Source organism: Rhea pennata, chromosome 1 (assembly GCF_028389875.1).
Source record: "Rhea pennata isolate bPtePen1 chromosome 1, bPtePen1.pri, whole genome shotgun sequence".
Classification (NCBI taxonomy): domain Eukaryota; kingdom Metazoa; phylum Chordata; class Aves; order Rheiformes; family Rheidae; genus Rhea; species Rhea pennata.
In genome coordinates this window covers 165,223,834-165,241,677 of record NC_084663.1, presented here as the reverse complement: position 1 = coordinate 165,241,677, position 17,844 = coordinate 165,223,834, and positions in this window count along the sequence as shown.

Below are 17,844 nucleotides of genomic sequence, written 5' to 3'. Positions count from 1 at the left end.
TTTCATCATATGTGGAATACAAATCCAGATATGTTAAGCAAGCCACTTGATTTAATTCTTTTATAGAGTGTATTACAGTCTGAAGAAGACACCCCTCCATCTTCACATGTGATTGACAAAGGGGGACTGCACAGAGTTACGGTCTGTGGTCTGCATCCAGATCAGAAGTTTTCTTCACCTAGAGCCCCAGATGGCTGTCCTACTTGTATTACTGATGAGACCTTGCCCTGTTAGTGTTCTTCCAATTTATCAGGGTCAGCTGTGGTCCCAGGCTCTGCAAATTCACACTGCACTGACAAGTAGCACTTGCCTGGTTCAACCCAGCTAAAACACTACATTCTCCTGAAATTATTTTCATGACATTGTATAACAGACTTCAATAAAGTGCGGTAAACCTCAGTAAAATTACCTGGTGAATACATACTAGTAAAAATTAATGAAGTAGCTCTCTACCAGAAAGAAATAAATTTATGAAAACATGGTCAAATTGTTTCTCATAGAGAGGTTTACAGTCACTAAACTGAAGAAATGAACATGTGGGAAGGCATCAGCAGGATGATGAAGGTGATACGTGCTCTAGAGTGGCTGAGTTATTGTAGCTGATTTAGAACAACAACAAATTCATGACAACTTCATTTTCACAGGTGGATTTTTGGTAAGGATACTAAGCCATGAAGCACTATTTTTCACGTGCATTTCACACTCTGAAAATGTTTTTTGGCAGTTATTAAAAGAAGATACAGGAACTGATAGCCACAAGGATGTGATCTAAGCATATGAAGTAGAAACATTTAACAAATGATAATCAAGAGGCTTCTTGGCAGTTCCATGTGATGATTCAAGTGGTAAAAATGTAATAGTTGTTTAATATCTGCACAGAAAAATTATTCAGGTTTTTAACCTGAAATACTAGCTTTTCATTTATTTTAAGCAGGAAATTATTTGTTTAAAATCTTTACTGATGGCATAGGTTTCTAATATGTGTGACCAATGTATACTAACCATAAAACAAATCTGTTGCTTTTTGTGCAGGCCTGAATTCAGTGCTGATAATGTTTAACACATCTTCTTGTTTATGATAAGCTAATGTCTAGATTATTATTTAAAGAGGTAGCTGCCAATTGTGTTATATAATATGAAAGTGAAATATTCAACAGCATTAGCATAAGGAAGCGTTAGCCTTCTCAGACAAAAAACTTGATATAAACAGATAACAAACAAAAAGAGACAAAATTCATAGTATACAAAATGCTGAGACTGTAGAAAAAACAGAAAGGATCTATGTGTTTCTGCTCTTCTTGCATTGTTCTTAATTGATCTTTTGTTGCCAAGAAATCCGCATCTTCAACAAAATTTTGTGAACTAGAAAATCTGATTATTTGTGATAAAGACTATTCTGAATCTGGAACTGTGATAAAGTGTTTTAGTTTTTTAAATAGGAACAGGAACCTTTCACCATCATGCAAAAGCTTAAATTAAACTTTTTTTAGGAGACACTGTTTGAACCTGAGTAGGAATCCTTGACTTTGATCAAAGAGAAAAACATCTACCTTTAAGCGGCATATAGTCCCTTGATCAGACTGCTTAGCTAAGGAAGTCGTATACTAACTTCTAAATGCATGATGTAAAAGAGCAGGGAAGTAAAACTCATTCTCCTACTCAGCAGGTATTTTTATTTCTTCTCCTTTTAAAATTAAGCCAAAGAACTTTTAAATTTAGCATAGAAGAACTTCAGGAACCTCAAAGTTATTTTTCACAGTAGGAAACTGTTCCCTGCCCTTCACTAGCTTGTTAAAGTTCCTAGTTTTTTTAACATCTTAATTATTACCTGAAAATCTAATAAATTTAATTTTACTGTATTGCTCCAGATCTATTATGTACATATTTCAATTTTTATTTATGCACAACTGCAATCTTTTTTCATATGCTGTATAATTCTTCACAGAAGTATAACTATCAGGGAGAGATTGTGAGGTAATATACCGCTGAAAGAACATTTGAAATGCATTTTTTTATTGAGTGCATATTAAACAGACATAAAATTCTTGTATGTCAAGTACAGACTCTAAAGTCTTAGAATGCCAATTTTATTCTCACTAACTAGATTAAAGAAGAGCTTAAAAATCAATATATTGAAAACTAGCTGAGAATCTACCCAACAGAAATTGATGCTATAGGCAGCACCACACATTTTGTCTGTTGTCTTTAATACTTATAAGGGATTTTAGTTTACTAATTCTACTCACAAGGTGAATAGTGGTCTTAAGACCATTTGGGCTTAGGAGTTACAGTAGAAGGCTAAAAATACTGTCCTTGTATCTCCCGTAGAGAATATTAACCACAATATATAAACATATTTGGGAAAATCATCCCCTCATATAAATAAATTAATAACAGTATATTCAGACCTTAGGTTTTAAAATCTTCAAGAAAAAATGTAAACATGCTTGAACTGAGGTAAAAGAGTTGTACATAACCAGTAGAATAAAAATCTGCCCTCTGAAGCTAATTTTTATCAATCTCATGTCATATGTTGACATATTCCAAAATATTATAGACTGGAAGACTGAGATGAAAGAAGAGAAGTTGACACAGATGAGTTTTTATAATGACAATAGCTCAGGAAAATAAGTTTTTGTCTCTACAGGCAATGATTTTCATAGCAGATTTTTGACTAGAGGTACATGAACTCCTACTATGTAGGCATCGAAGACATAAATGGTCCATCCAAAATCAGAATTCACTCTCTCCACATCTTACAGATCAATTATATTTGTGCTTTTTGCAATATACCTTGTTTTTCTTCCATATTAATGAATCTCTGATTTCACACAGATTGGCACTGGGAAACACCCAGTAAGAATTCAAGTTAAAACATAAGAAGCAGCCTGTTAGTAAATACACATGTACAGCATAAGAGACACATTTTCACTTACATTTCTGCTAGTATTAAATATAATGTTCAGTTACACAGCTAGGTAGAGACCAGTATGGACAGGTTTATTTTCAATATTTTTTATTTACAGTCAAAATCAGCAAAGTCTGGAATTTGCTGTCCATGCAATTTGAAAGTTAATTTAAACTTCTTCCTCACTGTAATTCTGTTAATTTCCAGGAATTCCTCTCATGTTTTGACATCTTGTCAGATGACTGCTCTATAAATATACCAGCTTGATAGAAGCTGATTTTCCACCCACTGAAACTGATCTTTTCACATTGATAGGTTCAGATTCTACCTACACATCACTTTTCATGTGGTTTTGCTGATGGAATTCACTGTTCAATTAAATTAAACAGATTTTTTAGATTTAAATTAACATTTTGTAGTAGATGTTAGGAAGCTATTTGTAGGAGTTTAATCATTAATGTTGAGATTCAACTCCAGATTCAGAAACCTAAGTTTAGAAGCTTGATTCAGTTGTGTACTTGAGATGTTCATTTCCATTGCCACCTCTAGTTCCATTTAATAAGCTCTAGGACTCCTGAAACTCCCAAGGAGGCTGGCAGGTCTCCAGAGAGATGACCTCTCAGGTCTCCCTAAGAACATCTTATCTGTCTTCCAGGTGCTATTTCAGGTCTGTGTGCATCTCCCATAGATCTTGGATCATTTGATATTGGAAACCCGTATATGGGCAACTAATCTAATTATCTATTTCTTTGGCTCTCTAACTAAAGGTGTCTAGGGAGCTCTTCAAACATATGTGTATACTATCAACTTCAAAAGCCTATTTTAAGATAAGAAATATATTGGCCTAAATATCTCTCTCTGAATTTGCTGAAGTCCCAGCCGATGTAATTGAAAAGTAGAAACTCAACTCACACTAGTTAGTTATACTTAGGCATCTACATTTATGTGTTTGAATCTGGAACTGAATTCCTAAACTATTATAAAATTTTAAATCACCTCAAAGAGGTGATTTGAAAGGAAAGGAAAATGGAGGAAAAGAAATTGTTTGTACTGCCTCTGCTTTTTTGGAACAGTAGGAATATTGGTCAATGACTGCTTTTGAATTTTAGAAGATCATTTCAGAAGAGACTAAATACCATATAAAAAGGATGATGATGTATTGAAGTATTCATTCACTGAGTGCAATTGGCCAATTCTTGCCTCAGAGGAGATTATCACAAAACTCTATGAATGCAGACTGGACCCAAGTTTGGCTAGAACTGGTCAGGTTGGTTAGGAATGTTTCTACAACTGTATTAATGGCATTGTACTTCAAATTAGTCTTTCAGCTCCAGCATAGGGCTCCTTCTGGTGATCTTTTATCAACAAGCACATTGGTAAAAAATAAAAAATAAATATATATCATGATGATAACATATCTGCCTACCTAATGACTACTCAAAAAAAACCCTACAGAACAAAAGTGATCAGGAGAACACTGACAGGAGGAGAAACTCATAGAAGTTTATTTGTCTAAATCAATTAACCCTAAAAAACATTAAGAACAGTTAAGACACTGTCCCTGGTAGGAAACTCATTAAGGTGCCTGAATAAAAGAAAATCTCCTGGTACGCATCTAAGGGCCATTACTGCATAAAGGGGTATAGGACTTATTATGGAGTGCCAAGGTATGGGATCTGGGGATGGAAAAGGACAATACTGGAGTTATACAGGACTTATGAGATGATTAGGGGAATGGCCTAAAGTTGTGTGTGTGCTTAAGAACTGTGTCACAATATTCTTTTTTTCTTTGAGGGTCTTTACTGTCACTCATGAAGTATCCCATATTACTAAACTATGGCTGAAGAGTCTTTCATATATTTTTTATAATAAGTAGTGTAACAGCCTTTAGTCAGACTAACAAAACAAAGGCACTCTTTGTTTTTTTCTTATTTGTTTATAGCTAGAATATATATTTTTTAAGAACAGAGGGAAAGGGTCACTGGCATTAACCCGGGGAAGCGCACTCCTGTCTGGAGGCGGTTGAGCTTGGTCGAGGACATGATTCCTGTCTGCAGTCAGTGGAAGGCAGCAGAAGGGTGAGAGCCTCTGGGAAGAGCTAAAAGCTGGAAATGTGCACGGCACGAGGGCTGAGAGGGGCAGGGAGCAGCCTGCCAGCCTCCTTAGGGACCAGAGGCAGCTGCGCAGATTTTGTTGCAAATGAGAATGTCATCAAGCTGTCTGAAAGTCAGTCTGGAAACAAAGAAATCCCTGAAAGGATACACTGGTTTACAAACCCCTTTAACTTGATTCCTAAGGTCTAAGTCACTTCAAATTTTTCTTTATTTGAGAAGTTAGTTTTTCTTGTTTACAGTGTGACAAACTTCTTCTAGTTTTTAGTTTAAATAAGTGTTTGGTCTTTGAGGATTTCACTGTAAGAAAATATCCAGGCCTGCCTCCAAGCTCTGGCTTCTTTGGTCTCCCTTCTTATGTAGAATCAAATTAAAGTTAAAATTTATTTTCTAGTTCGTCACACAAAGAAACGTATTTGTGAATCAGATGAATAGCTAGATATTTCTAACACCCTTCCCAGACTGTATCCCACCATTATGCATATTTTTTTTCCTAAAAGAAGAATATCTTGATCAAAATACTGCCCTAATATATATCACAGAAATTAATAGGAATGTCCTGACTACAGTTTCTTCGAAGTCAATTTAGAGGGAGGAAACATGCACATGATTTTATGTATTGATATATTTTAATAAAATAGGCTTCAAACAACTTTTTTATATGTCAGTGAGTTTTAAATGTCTGTTAAGAATGTTCACAGTTATTAAGAAGGATGATTTGGAAAAGCAAAGCTTCACATATTAAGGAGAAAATTCTAGAAATTATTCCCTAACACAATATTTACTGTACTAATTAGAGCGTATTTCCCACAGAAAATCTCAAAGACAAGAGTGTTAATATCCTGTTTTTTTTTCAAAAATCACCAACAATATAGATATATTTTTTTCCTCTTTTATTTTTTCTTCTTTCTTTTTTCTATTTACTTTTCCTTTTTGGATAATTTCAGTAATCTAATCAATATGTTTTTAAACTGTGTGGAAAAGAAATAAAGGGATGGAGGAAGTGGAGAGTTATAGAGACAGGGTAGTCAACAAAACATGACTTGAGCTGGAATGCCTCCAAAGGTGCATGCAGCCGGGGATGTGCATATGAGACATGGCTATAGGGGATCCCCTTGCCCCCCCCCCCTCCCCCCGGGAAACCTGCCTGCATGACCACCTCTCTGAAATGCCTGTACACCAATGCACGCAGTGTGGGGAACAAACAGGAGGAACTGGAGAGCTGTGTGTGGTCGCAGGGCCATGATCTCATTGCAATCACAGAGACATGGTGGGATAGCTCGCATGACTGGAATGCTGTCATGGATGGCTATGTGATTTTTAGGAAAGACAGGCCAGGAAGGCGAGGTGGTGGAGTTGCTCTTCATGTCAGAGAGCAGCTGGAATGCATCGAGCTCTGCCTAGGGGTGGATGACAAGTGGAGTCAAGAGCTTATGGGTAAGGATTAAAGGGCAGGCTAACATCAGGGACTCTGCGGTGGGTGTTTACTGCAGGCCACCTGATCAGAAAGAGGAAGTCAATAAGGACACCTAAAGACAGCTGGAAGTAGCCTCACAATCACAGGCCTTGGTTCTCATGGAGGTCTTCAAGCACCCTGATATCTGCTGGAAGGACAACACAGCAAGGCACAAACAGTCCAGGAGGCTCCTGTAAAGCATCAATGATAACTTTTGGACATAGATGGTAGAGGAGCCAATGAGAAGGGATGTCCTGATGGATTTTTTACTAACCAACAAAGAATGGCTGGTTGGAGATGTGAAGGCTGGGGGCAGCCTTGGCTGCAGTGACCATGAGATGGTGGAGTTCAGGATCCTGCGTAGAGGAAACAAGTCAATAAGTAGGATCACAACCTTGGATTACAGTAAAGCGGACTTTGGCCTCTTCAGGGAACTACTTGGAATCCCAGGGCCCTAGAAGGAAATAAGGTCCAAAAGAGCTGGTTAATATTCAAGCACCACTTCCTCCAAGCTCAAGATCAATGCAGCCCTATGAGTAAGAAGCCCAACAAAAGGGACAGGAGACCTGCATGGATGAACAAGGAGCTCTTGGCAAAATTCAGACAGAAGAAGAAAGTACATAGAATGTAGAAAAAGGGAAAGCCCACTGTCAGAGTTTGCAGAGATGTGACAAAGAAGGCTACAGCCCATTTGGAATTGGCTGGCAAAGGATGTCAAGGACAACAGGAAGGGCTTCTTCAAATACATCAGTAGCAAGAGGAAGACTAGGGAAAATGTGGCCCATTGCTAAATGGGACAGGGGCCCTGGTAACAAAGAATACAGAAAAGGCAGAATTACTGAATGCCTTCTTTGCTTCAGTCTTCACTGCTAGGGGCAGCCTTCAGGAATCCCAGAGTCTGGAGACAAGAGAGTAAGTCTGGAGAAAGGAAGACTTTCCTTTGGTTGAGGAGGATAGGATTAGAGATCTCTTAGCCAAACTAGATGTCCACAGATCCATGGGTCCCGATGGGATGCACCCATGAGTACTGAGGAAGCTGGCAAATGTTGTTGCTAGGCTGATCTCCATCATCTATGAAAAGTTCTGGAAAACTGGAGAGGTGCCTGAGAACTGGAAGAAAGCCAGTGTTACTCTGGTCTTCAGAAATGGAAAGAAGGAGGACCAAGGAAACGACAGTCAGCCTCACCTCCATCCCTGGAAAGGTGATGGCACAGCTCATTCTCAATGCCATCTCTAAGCATACAGAGGAAAAGAAGGTGATCAGGAGTAGTCAGCATGGGTTCACCAAGGGGAAATCCTGCTTAACAAATCTGATAGTCTTCTATGATGGCATGACTGGCTGGGTAGATGAGGGGAGAGCAGTGGATGTTGTGTACCTTGACTTCAGCAAAACTTTTGACACCGTCTCCCATAACATCCTCTTGAGCCTAGGCAAGCTCAGGAAGTGCAGGCTAAATAAGTGGACAGTGATGTGGACTGAAAACTGGCTGAAAGGCAGAGCTCAGAGGGTTGTCATTAGTGTTGTGGAGCCTAGCTGGAGGCCTATGGCTAGTGGCGTCCCCCAGGGCTTAGTCCTGGGTTCCATCCTGTTCAACCTTTTCATCAAAAACCTAGATGAGGTGACAGAGTGCCTCCTCCACAAGTTTGCTGCTGATACCAAGTTGGGAGGAGTGGCTGAGACACCAGAGGACTGTGCTGCCCTTCAGAGAGACCTGGACAGGCTGGAGAGTTGAGTGGAGAGGAACCTCCTGAGGTTCAACAAGGGCAAGTGCAGAGTCCTGCACCTAGGGAAAAATAACCCGAGGCACCAGTACAAGCTGGGGGCTGACCTTCTGGAGAGCAGTTCTGCAGAGAACGACCTGGGAGTGCTGGTGGATGACAAGCTGACTATGAGCCAGCAATGTGCCCTTGAGGCCAAGAAGGCCAATGGTCTCCTGGGGTGCATTAGGCAGAATGTTGCCAGGAGGCGGAGGGAGGTGATGCTGCCCCTCTCCTCAGCCCTGGTGAGACCTCATCTCGAGTCCTGTGTCCAGTTCTGGGCTCCCCAGTGCAAGAGAGACATGGAGCTACTGGAGAGAGTCCAGTGTGGGGCTACAAAGATGATCCGAGGGCTGGAGCACCTGCCCTATGAGGAACGGCTGTGAGAGCTGGGCCTGTTTAGCCTGGGGAAGAGAAGACTGAGGGGGGATTTTATCAATATCTGAAACACCTGAAGGGAGGGTGTCAAGAGGATGGTGCCTGGTTCTTTTCAGTAATGCCAAGTGATAGGACAAGAGGCAATGGGCAGAAATTGAAGCACAGGAAGTTCCACCTGAATATGAGGAAGAACTTTTTTATGAGGGTGACAGAGCACTGGTACAGGTTGCCCAGAGAGGTTGTGGAGTCTCCTTCTCTGGAGGTATGCAAAAGCTGACTGGATATGTCATAGTTCTTGGCAACATGTTCTAGGTGACCCTGCTTGAGCAGGCGGTTGGACTGGATGATCTCCAGAGGTCTCTTCCAACTTCAACCATTCTGTGATTCTGTGAAAACATTAGTTGTTTTTGGTTAGTCAGTTCCAAATTAAACCATTAGGAGCCATAATTACAGACATCTTATCTTTTACTTTTTGAGAGCTTTACCATTTCCCTGTTTTGTTATTTGGTGGGGTCGCATTTTTCATCTTCTTGCAGAGAATGGGGTCTAAAAAACAACACATAGTGTGGAGTTTTTTTTTTTTCCATCTTTTTAACTCAAACATCTCTTTTCAATATTCTTGTGTCTTTCAAAAACAAGATTATGATTAAATTCTGCCACATTATCTTATTTTTTCCAATATAAAAGATAACTGAGCAATTCCTTCAATATCAATAGGAAAGAACTACTCAAACAAATTACTGCTGTAGTGAGTAAAATTAAAGAATAAAGCTATCAAGGTGTCACAACACACATTATAAATTTATTTATGTGAATTGAATATTCATGTGAAAATATAGTTATCCTCAAGCTTACATGCTGTTTTAAACAGTCCTTCTCTTTGCTACAAGAATAACGATGGCATGTTAAAGGCAGTGTCAGAGCACGTTGTAGTGTAACTCAGGCTGTAATTGCTCCCTGATGAACAGGTTTATATTAATTAATAAAATAAGTAAGTGGGCAAGCCTGAAATGTGTCCATGGATGACTGCACTACTATCTTCTTGGCTGTGCTTTGTTCCAGCTGCCTCTTTCCAGGACAAGCCTGCTACGAACAGCAGTAGCACTAAGCAGCTGTGGATATCAGCTTGATAGTCCCACCTGTTCTAAACAGTTACAGTAGGTTCTTTTATTTAGCAGGAAGAGACACAGCCTGATTATACAGACTGAGGACTGGAGCAGATCATGACACAGCTCATCTAGGTGACTTTTGGTAGAATTCAGGGATTGGATGATAGGAAAGGGCACATCAGTTGCATGCCTGGACCTAGTTTCAAAATAAGGATGTATTCCTAGCATGCAGTTAGATACAGAAGCTTGAAAGCATTCCTAGATCTTCCAGTTCACACATAGTTAGATAAGCTCCAGTTTGAATAAAAAAGAAATAAGTACTGATAGATCATAAACCATTGTATACAACACCTACCCACAGTTTTGTGCTATAAAAATACCACTTTGATGGGCTGCAACACAGCTTGCAAATTATTTCAGTTATTCTGAAATGAAAACACATAATAATAGTTATGCCTGAGGGCCTACAGGACACTAGCATGAGACCCTAAGGGGATCCACGGCTGGATTCTACCTAGTTGCAGCCAGTCTGCTCTGGAGGTGGATAGCCCTGGGCAAAATGGATGCGAGCCAGTTTGGGCCTCCTAGGAAGAGACTGCTTCATGGACCATGTCCCTTATTTAGTAAACCAGACATACTCTCAATACAAATCAAGACACTAGTACAGTGTCTTTCTCTTCTGTGAAGGCAAAAAATGTGTCTTCCACTCCAAAACCCTAAAGTTTCTGAAATTACCATCACATGTTGTTTTGTCTGAACAAATGTTTGACCTTTTTTGTATGCTTGCTTAAGCATATTTACTTGCATAGGGTTGCAAAGTGAATATATGTATGTTATAGATATATAAATATACATACTTATCTGTTAGTAAATTACAAGATCGCTGCAATGGGAGTTTTTGGAAAACTGACAAATCAGAACAATTTTGAATTTCAGAACAATGCTTTGCTAACAATGCATATTGCTGATGCTTGGTTCTTATTCATTTTCAGTCATTATCACTACATATTAGTCCTTATCAAGCTTATCCAAAATCAAGTAATAATATACCGTGGAGCTGATGTTGTGCAGGTAGCACTGACAGCTACAGTGCTTGATGGTTCTTAGTCCTTGAGGTCAAAGTGGTGAGGCATGAGAAATCATTGATGAATAAAACTGGAACCAGAGTGTATGACTTGTTTCCTCCCCAACCTTCTTGGGTGATTTCATATGGTCTTTGCATAATTCATCTTATTTTGGGAATCAGAACTTGTTCTGAATTTGCTTATTCTGCAGGATTATTCTGGTTCCACCACAAAGCCTTGCTGCCTGCTCTACAGTATTATTTTGATTTTACCAGAAATCTTTCCTATCTACTCTATGCCCTTAGTTGTTATCTTGAATATTTTACTGCTTGTACATGTTTTTCTGCTCCTCTTCCATGAGTCTATGTTTGTCCCTTTGGCAGTTACATATTATTTGAATATTTAAGCTTAGCTGTGTTGCAAAATGCTCTTTGGGGTGTAACATTACAAAATGCTTACATAATGCAACCAGTTATGCTCTTTTAGTGTGCTTATGTCTGTGTTCAGGATAAGTAAATAGTAATTACATCTTGCATAGTAGGCATCTACTTTGTGAGTTCAGGTTGCTTCTGCTTTGGCTGGAATAGTACCCAGCTCTAATATTTGCTCTACCTTTATATTCACTGCATCCTCTCTCAAAGATTTGTTTCACCTAACTTTGTGGATAAAGTTTAGATTTAGTTTCTCTAAGTTTAAATATCAGCTGAGTAGATGTTTTCATTTCTGATACTTTTTTTTTTTTTTTTTTTTTTTTTTTTTTGTTGGACAAGATGAGAAATAAGCCCTTCTAGATCAAGAATGCTATCACATAAATTAAATATGTACATTTTAGTATCCAGGATGCCCCCTTTTCTTAGTGTCTGCAAGTGGGAGTGGGAGGGCTGTATGAGTGAGAGGTACTGATAAACCCTTTGGGAAGGTTTTTCTTTCCTGGTCTCAGTGTTTTTGGGCACAAGTGAAAGAACAATCTGTTTGCTCACAAATGTATTGTCCTAGGCAGTTTCCTAATTTGACAATTTCTTAAGTTAGCTAAGTTTAGAATGTAAAATACAGGTAGACATACTCACCCAAACTTTTTTATGGTCTTGCAAATGTACTGCTTCCTTTAGCTACTGATAACTGAAATAAACAAAAGTTTTAGAAAGAGAAATAGAACTGAGTATAATATTTTCTTTACATCTTTTGCAGTTGAGATATCGAGGCTAAGAGAAGGCTAAATGTCTGTCTTGCTGTGATACGCTTTTCAAAGCATTTTGTACTTCCCTAAAAATGAAAACTAAAGAAGATTTCAGTGGAGTAAACTGTTCAACTTTTAAGACAAAAAAAGTTTTGCATTATTCTTAGTGAAATTATAAAAACATTACAAATAGCTATTTTTTTTTCCAAGATATGTATTTTCACATCAGTAAAAGAGGGAGATGATATCTTATTTCCAACAATTGGGTGCAATTCCATTTGCTGATCTGGCTACTTTTTCATGTGAATAGAATTGCCATAATGGAGACATGATGAATTGTGGCATATGGAAAGAAAGATTATTATGACACTGCCAAACCTCGCAGAGACTCTTTAGCCGAAAGGAAGTAATAAGAGACTGTGCCAAGTTCTGTTGACTAATACTGTAGTCGTTCAGCTTCTGGCAATGGATTCAGTCCCTATGCCTATATATGGGAAGAGGGATTTGGGGAGCATCTGATGTTTTCTGTTCCTCATTAGTAAGTATCTAAACTGATCTTTTGCTTTTCAAAGCAGTAATGACAGCACAGCTATATCATTTGGACACTTGGGAGGAACAGTATCCCTCATTGTGGTCATACTGACCTGCTGGAAAGTCATTGATGATACAAATAACCTTGGTAAGTCCATTTTAGAGTTTTTCCAAACCTGGTATCACTTCTGCTGAGGCAACAAGGGGAAAATTAGGCTCCTATGATATTGCAAAACAGGTGGGTATTGAACTGTGCAGAGAATGATAGAAAATTATAGGAAATATCAGTATAGAAATATATACGGGTTTTGTTAAAAATGAGAAAATCTCCAGCAGCAGCTATGAAGTTATTGCAGGAATATGCCAGTGTCAATGGAACTTCAGTTAAAGAAATACTGGAAGGATTTTTTGGCTGATGGAAGATCGGCCTGCCCCAGAGTACCTAGCAGCAAAGTGATTAGGACATTCAGATGGCACTTTGCCCTTTGCTCTGCCTGAATTAAATCTGTTTCTCTACTAACCAGACACTTCACTATTTCTGAATAGCTGACTCTCAATTTCTTCTACTTTGTATAAATACTGAATTATTAATTAGAAAAGATACTTTAAGTAGGCTATTCCACATCAAATATGGGGGGTTGTAAACCCTGTGTAAACACTAGAGGAAGATGGAGATTAACTGTCTTGGAGACTCAGGTCTCCATTGTATTTTTTTCTTGAAAACATTGAATGCCTCCTCATTACAACCATTTTGACCATCAAGAAAGAAAGAAAGAAAGAAAGAAACAAAAGCCAAAAGAAGAGTAATGTATTTATCTCAGCTTTCTGGCCAACAATGCATAAAAAATAAAAAAATCTCAAAGATTTTCCAAGTGTGGCAAAATTATGTCTCCCTAGATCAGCACATCACATTTCTATTGTCTGCTAATAGCAAGATGCAGCAAATTTAACAGTACAAGAGGGATTTATGGTCTCTCTTGAAGTACTCATGTTTTATTTAAAGTTCTGCACACTCTCAGCTAGTATTTAAATAGCAGATATTATAGTAAGTTCTGTAACCCTTCAACCAGGGTCTGAGTGGCATCAGCAAGTTCTGGATTCAAATTTAAAGCACTGTCTGGATTTTATAAATAGACATTTAGGAAAATAAACTCAAATATTCTGATGCTTAGGTAACTAATTTATCTCACTAGAAAATATGAATCAATTTGTTTGATAAATAGTATTCTGTTGAAAGAACAAAATTTCAGAAACCAGCATCAAGAAAGATAAATAACATAATATTCAACATTTAACTCTAAAAGTGGAACCAAAACTCTTTCATGGTGTGTGAAAAACTCAGGTGAAGCTAGGCCAGCTGGCTGCTTTCTGTCTTCACTAGCACTGAACTAGCAGTGTGCTAAAATGAAGAAAATGCTCAGCTTGCTGCTCTTCACTCCAGTTCCTTGAGCTGCTTTCCACTTCTGTCACTGCCCACTGCTCTGCTTTACTAGCTGTTCCTGTGAGCCGTTCCCACTGCTCGTTCCACCATTCATGCTCCAGTTAACCATTGCAGCATTTTTAACATTTCTCTTTATTTTTGTACTGAACAAAAATCCTGCAGACATGCAGTTTGTTTAAAAAAGGAATAGTCTCTCCCCCAAGTCCCTCTCCCTTCTCTGAAGTAACTTTTTGCCAATTTTCTTGTTAATTTTTGTTCACCGAGACTCTAAGATCTTAGTTTTGGTAAGGTGACTATTCTCTCAAAACACACTTAGGTAACAGATAGTGTAGATTTCATATAGTATTACTACTAGAAAATTTTCTGATTTTAATATAGTTTAACAGGATATCCCTCCCAAAGGTAATCAAATAATACATATCAACTAATCATTTCTAAGATTTCCCCACTGATTTCTTCATTAGTATCTTCTCTCTTCTAGGAGATGCCAATACATCTTCTATGGAGGTTCATCTTCCTCTTGAATATTTTTTTGGTTTTTCTTTTTGGAATGAGAGTGTGTTGTTGTGGGTATTTCATTTTTTTTTGCTTGATGCCTTAGCCACCGAGTTTATATTTGCATATAAAATAGCCCAAGAGAACACAGAATTATAGAACTGTAAGCCAGGAAAAGACCTTTTAGTTCAGTTCTTGCACTGTGACAAGGTCAGGAATGCTTTGATAATAATACCAGATATTGTCTTACTTGTTACAAAAAAAAAAAAAAAAAAACAAACAAACAAACAAAAAAAACAGATGATTCCATACCACCTGTAAGCAGTCTTTTTCTAGTGAGCTTATACATTGGCATTTACTAATGTCTAGTCTCGATTGTCTTTGTTTCAAATTCATCTGACTGTTTTCCAAAAGGCCATGAGAACAATATATCATCCTATTATCATGTTTCCTTTGCCTTCCTTTGTGCCTTTATTTTCTCTTGGTAAGCAGAGACTTTAATATTAATTTTGTACAACACCTCATCTTGTTGATACACTGATACATCTAATATTAATCAAGATAACTAATTCCAATCCTATCTTTCAAATCTTAGTAAAACTCACAACTTCATGTCATCATTGTCCCTTCATGAGAACACCCTGTTTTCCGTGTTGCTGATGTAAATACTGACTGGATCCAGGCAAATCTTTGAAAGATTATACAGCAGCTTTTTTCCAAGTGACAGTGAATAGTTATAATATTCTTTTTAAAGCATTTTAATATATGCATCTATTATATTTAATTGGAATATGATGTGAGACTAATGTTAACAATACAAAATTTACTTAAGAGAATGTATGCATATTTTCCCTTTACACACTGAAACAGTTTATTTCCCAGAGATGATAATTAGATTGTTTGGATGTAAATTTTTTTGACCACCTCTTGTTGGTTGTAGTTTTGTGATTACCATATTCACTAAGGATTTTTAATGATTCCTTAATAATTTACTCTAAATCATTGCAGAGACTGAGGTTAAGGTAACTAATTTACAGTCCTTTGTACTCTTTTTGTCTCTTTGCTAAGGAAGAGCATGTTTGCCTTCTCCAGTCCTCTGAGATCTCCTTTGCCCTCAAAACGTTATGAGAGGCAATCACTAATCATTTAGAGACTGCTTTGACAAGATTTTTAAGAACTAAAAGGTGAATCTCATCAGGTCATATTGACATAAACACATCTATTTCAGTATATATCCTTTAGCATCATCTGTACATTTTCTTAATATAGGCTGCATTCCTATTTCATGTTTAAGATTATTAGAGACCTAGTAAAAATTAATCTCTATTTAGTGAAGACAAAAGCAATGAAGGTTTAACTGTTGCATGATCTCTGTTTCTGCTTAATAATGATTTTTACTGTACCTTTCTGTTCTTTCCTTCTTAATTACAAAATATTTATAGATTCTTTTCTTGCTACCCTTTAAACCCTTTGTTAATTAAAACACAGCTTGCAAATTAAATTTACTCATTTTACTACTGTGGCTATTCTTTTTGCTTTAATTATATCCCCCTTTTGCATGTTTCCATTTTGATTTTCAGATCATTCTTTCATAATATATATCTTTTATTAATATAGTTATAATTTTCTACAAAGCACTAGCATTAGCATCTATATTAGCATATAAAGCCTATCCGTAACTGTCAGCTCTCCTACCTTTATTCTTTTATTTCCAAAAAAAAAACATATTGACCAGTTTCCCAAGATCGCTGACATTTTTTTGAAATTCATTGTCTTTCTTTTGTATATCTTTGTGTTACAATACTTAATTCTGTCATTTCATGAGCACATCCAACTAAATCCTTGTCTATTTGTAGGTTCTCAGTCAAATCTCTGTTAAAACAAAAAACTAAAATAGTTGCCTCCCTCACTACTTCATTCATCTTCTTAAGTAACATTTATACCCATCACAATTCAAATTTGACAGACAGTGAGTTCAACTATATTATTTTGTATGTGTGAGAGGGGATTTAATAGACACTTTGGTATTTAAAATTCCTTTTATTGGCAAATTCAGTCTGTTGGATAGTGGATTAAAATAAAAGCTTCATTTACCTCCTCCTCTTGTCTAGAAATTCTAAAATTAGTCACCCTCTACAGATAATTTCCACTTTTTTTGGCTTTCTATTTTTACCTAGTTTTTCATCATCCTGTTCCATAACTTTATCAGAATTTTGGAGTAAGAATATACTTTTTTTTACTGTCAGTTCTTCCTTAACAAGTGTTCCATCAAGTTTCTGTGACATAAATTATATTGTAATTCTGATTATGGGCTAACAGTATTTTTCTGCAAATAACTGCTAGATTCTTTTCATTTGCGTATCAAAATCTCTAATGCTAACCTGGGTCTAGACTAATCTTTGTCTCAGTTATATGCTACTATATTTTGGATCATCTGTTCTTCTGTATTCCAGAACTGATAATATTATCAATACTACAACTTGTAGGCTTTTGTCATCTGATTCTTCTTAGTTCAAATCCCTTGGCATCACATTTATAAGTGACTACCTAAAGACAGGCTACCTACTCCTTCTATTTCCATTAAATCCATCTCTTTTCCTTTACAGAACACATCATCTAGGTCAAGAAAGCTGAAGGTTTCCTATCTACAAAGCTATATTTTAATTTCCAGAATTATTGTAAGAATCCCTTTTCTGCCTTCAGCTGAAAATAAAGGCAAGAATCTGAGTCAAATTCACAAGAAGATTGCATGACTTAAAAATTGATTAATAACTATGTTGAAGGAGCTACAAAATGGAGCAAATTCAACATTCTAGCAAATAGCAAAAAAAAGTTATTAAGTTTCGTTTTTTTTTTAGTTCCAACTATACAGAGTATCTCTCAAGTTCCACCTATATACCTAGGGGAGAGAATGACACTTCCTGTGTAGAACCGACAATAACTGACTTCCTGCATAGAATTAAGTTAGAAACAAATATTAGCATCTATGAACAATTCACCATTCTCAAGTAGATTAAGAGAGTCTTTTAATATTGCTAATGAATGATTTTTCACTAGAGGAAACGCTTATATTCATATCCTATAGAAATGTTTTCTGGAAGTGATTTTTACCACAGAAAACAGCTGCTGACAGCAATGAAGTAGAAAATGTTACATAAATCCTTAAACATAGTGCAGTCTTCACTGGAGATTGGAGATTTGAGCTGATCCTCAGGGGCTGATCTCTACCACTGTGAAGATCCACTCCTGTGCTCATGAGGAACTAGCACATTAATACCACTTCATTCTCCATTTCTGTGTTCCTCTCTCTCAACATGAGCTAAACTGTTTTGTTGTTAGTAGAGAAAAAGGCTGGTTTTCATAAATAATATGTTGCTATACCTAGGGTAAAAGGATTTTCTCACAGCCATTAAGGT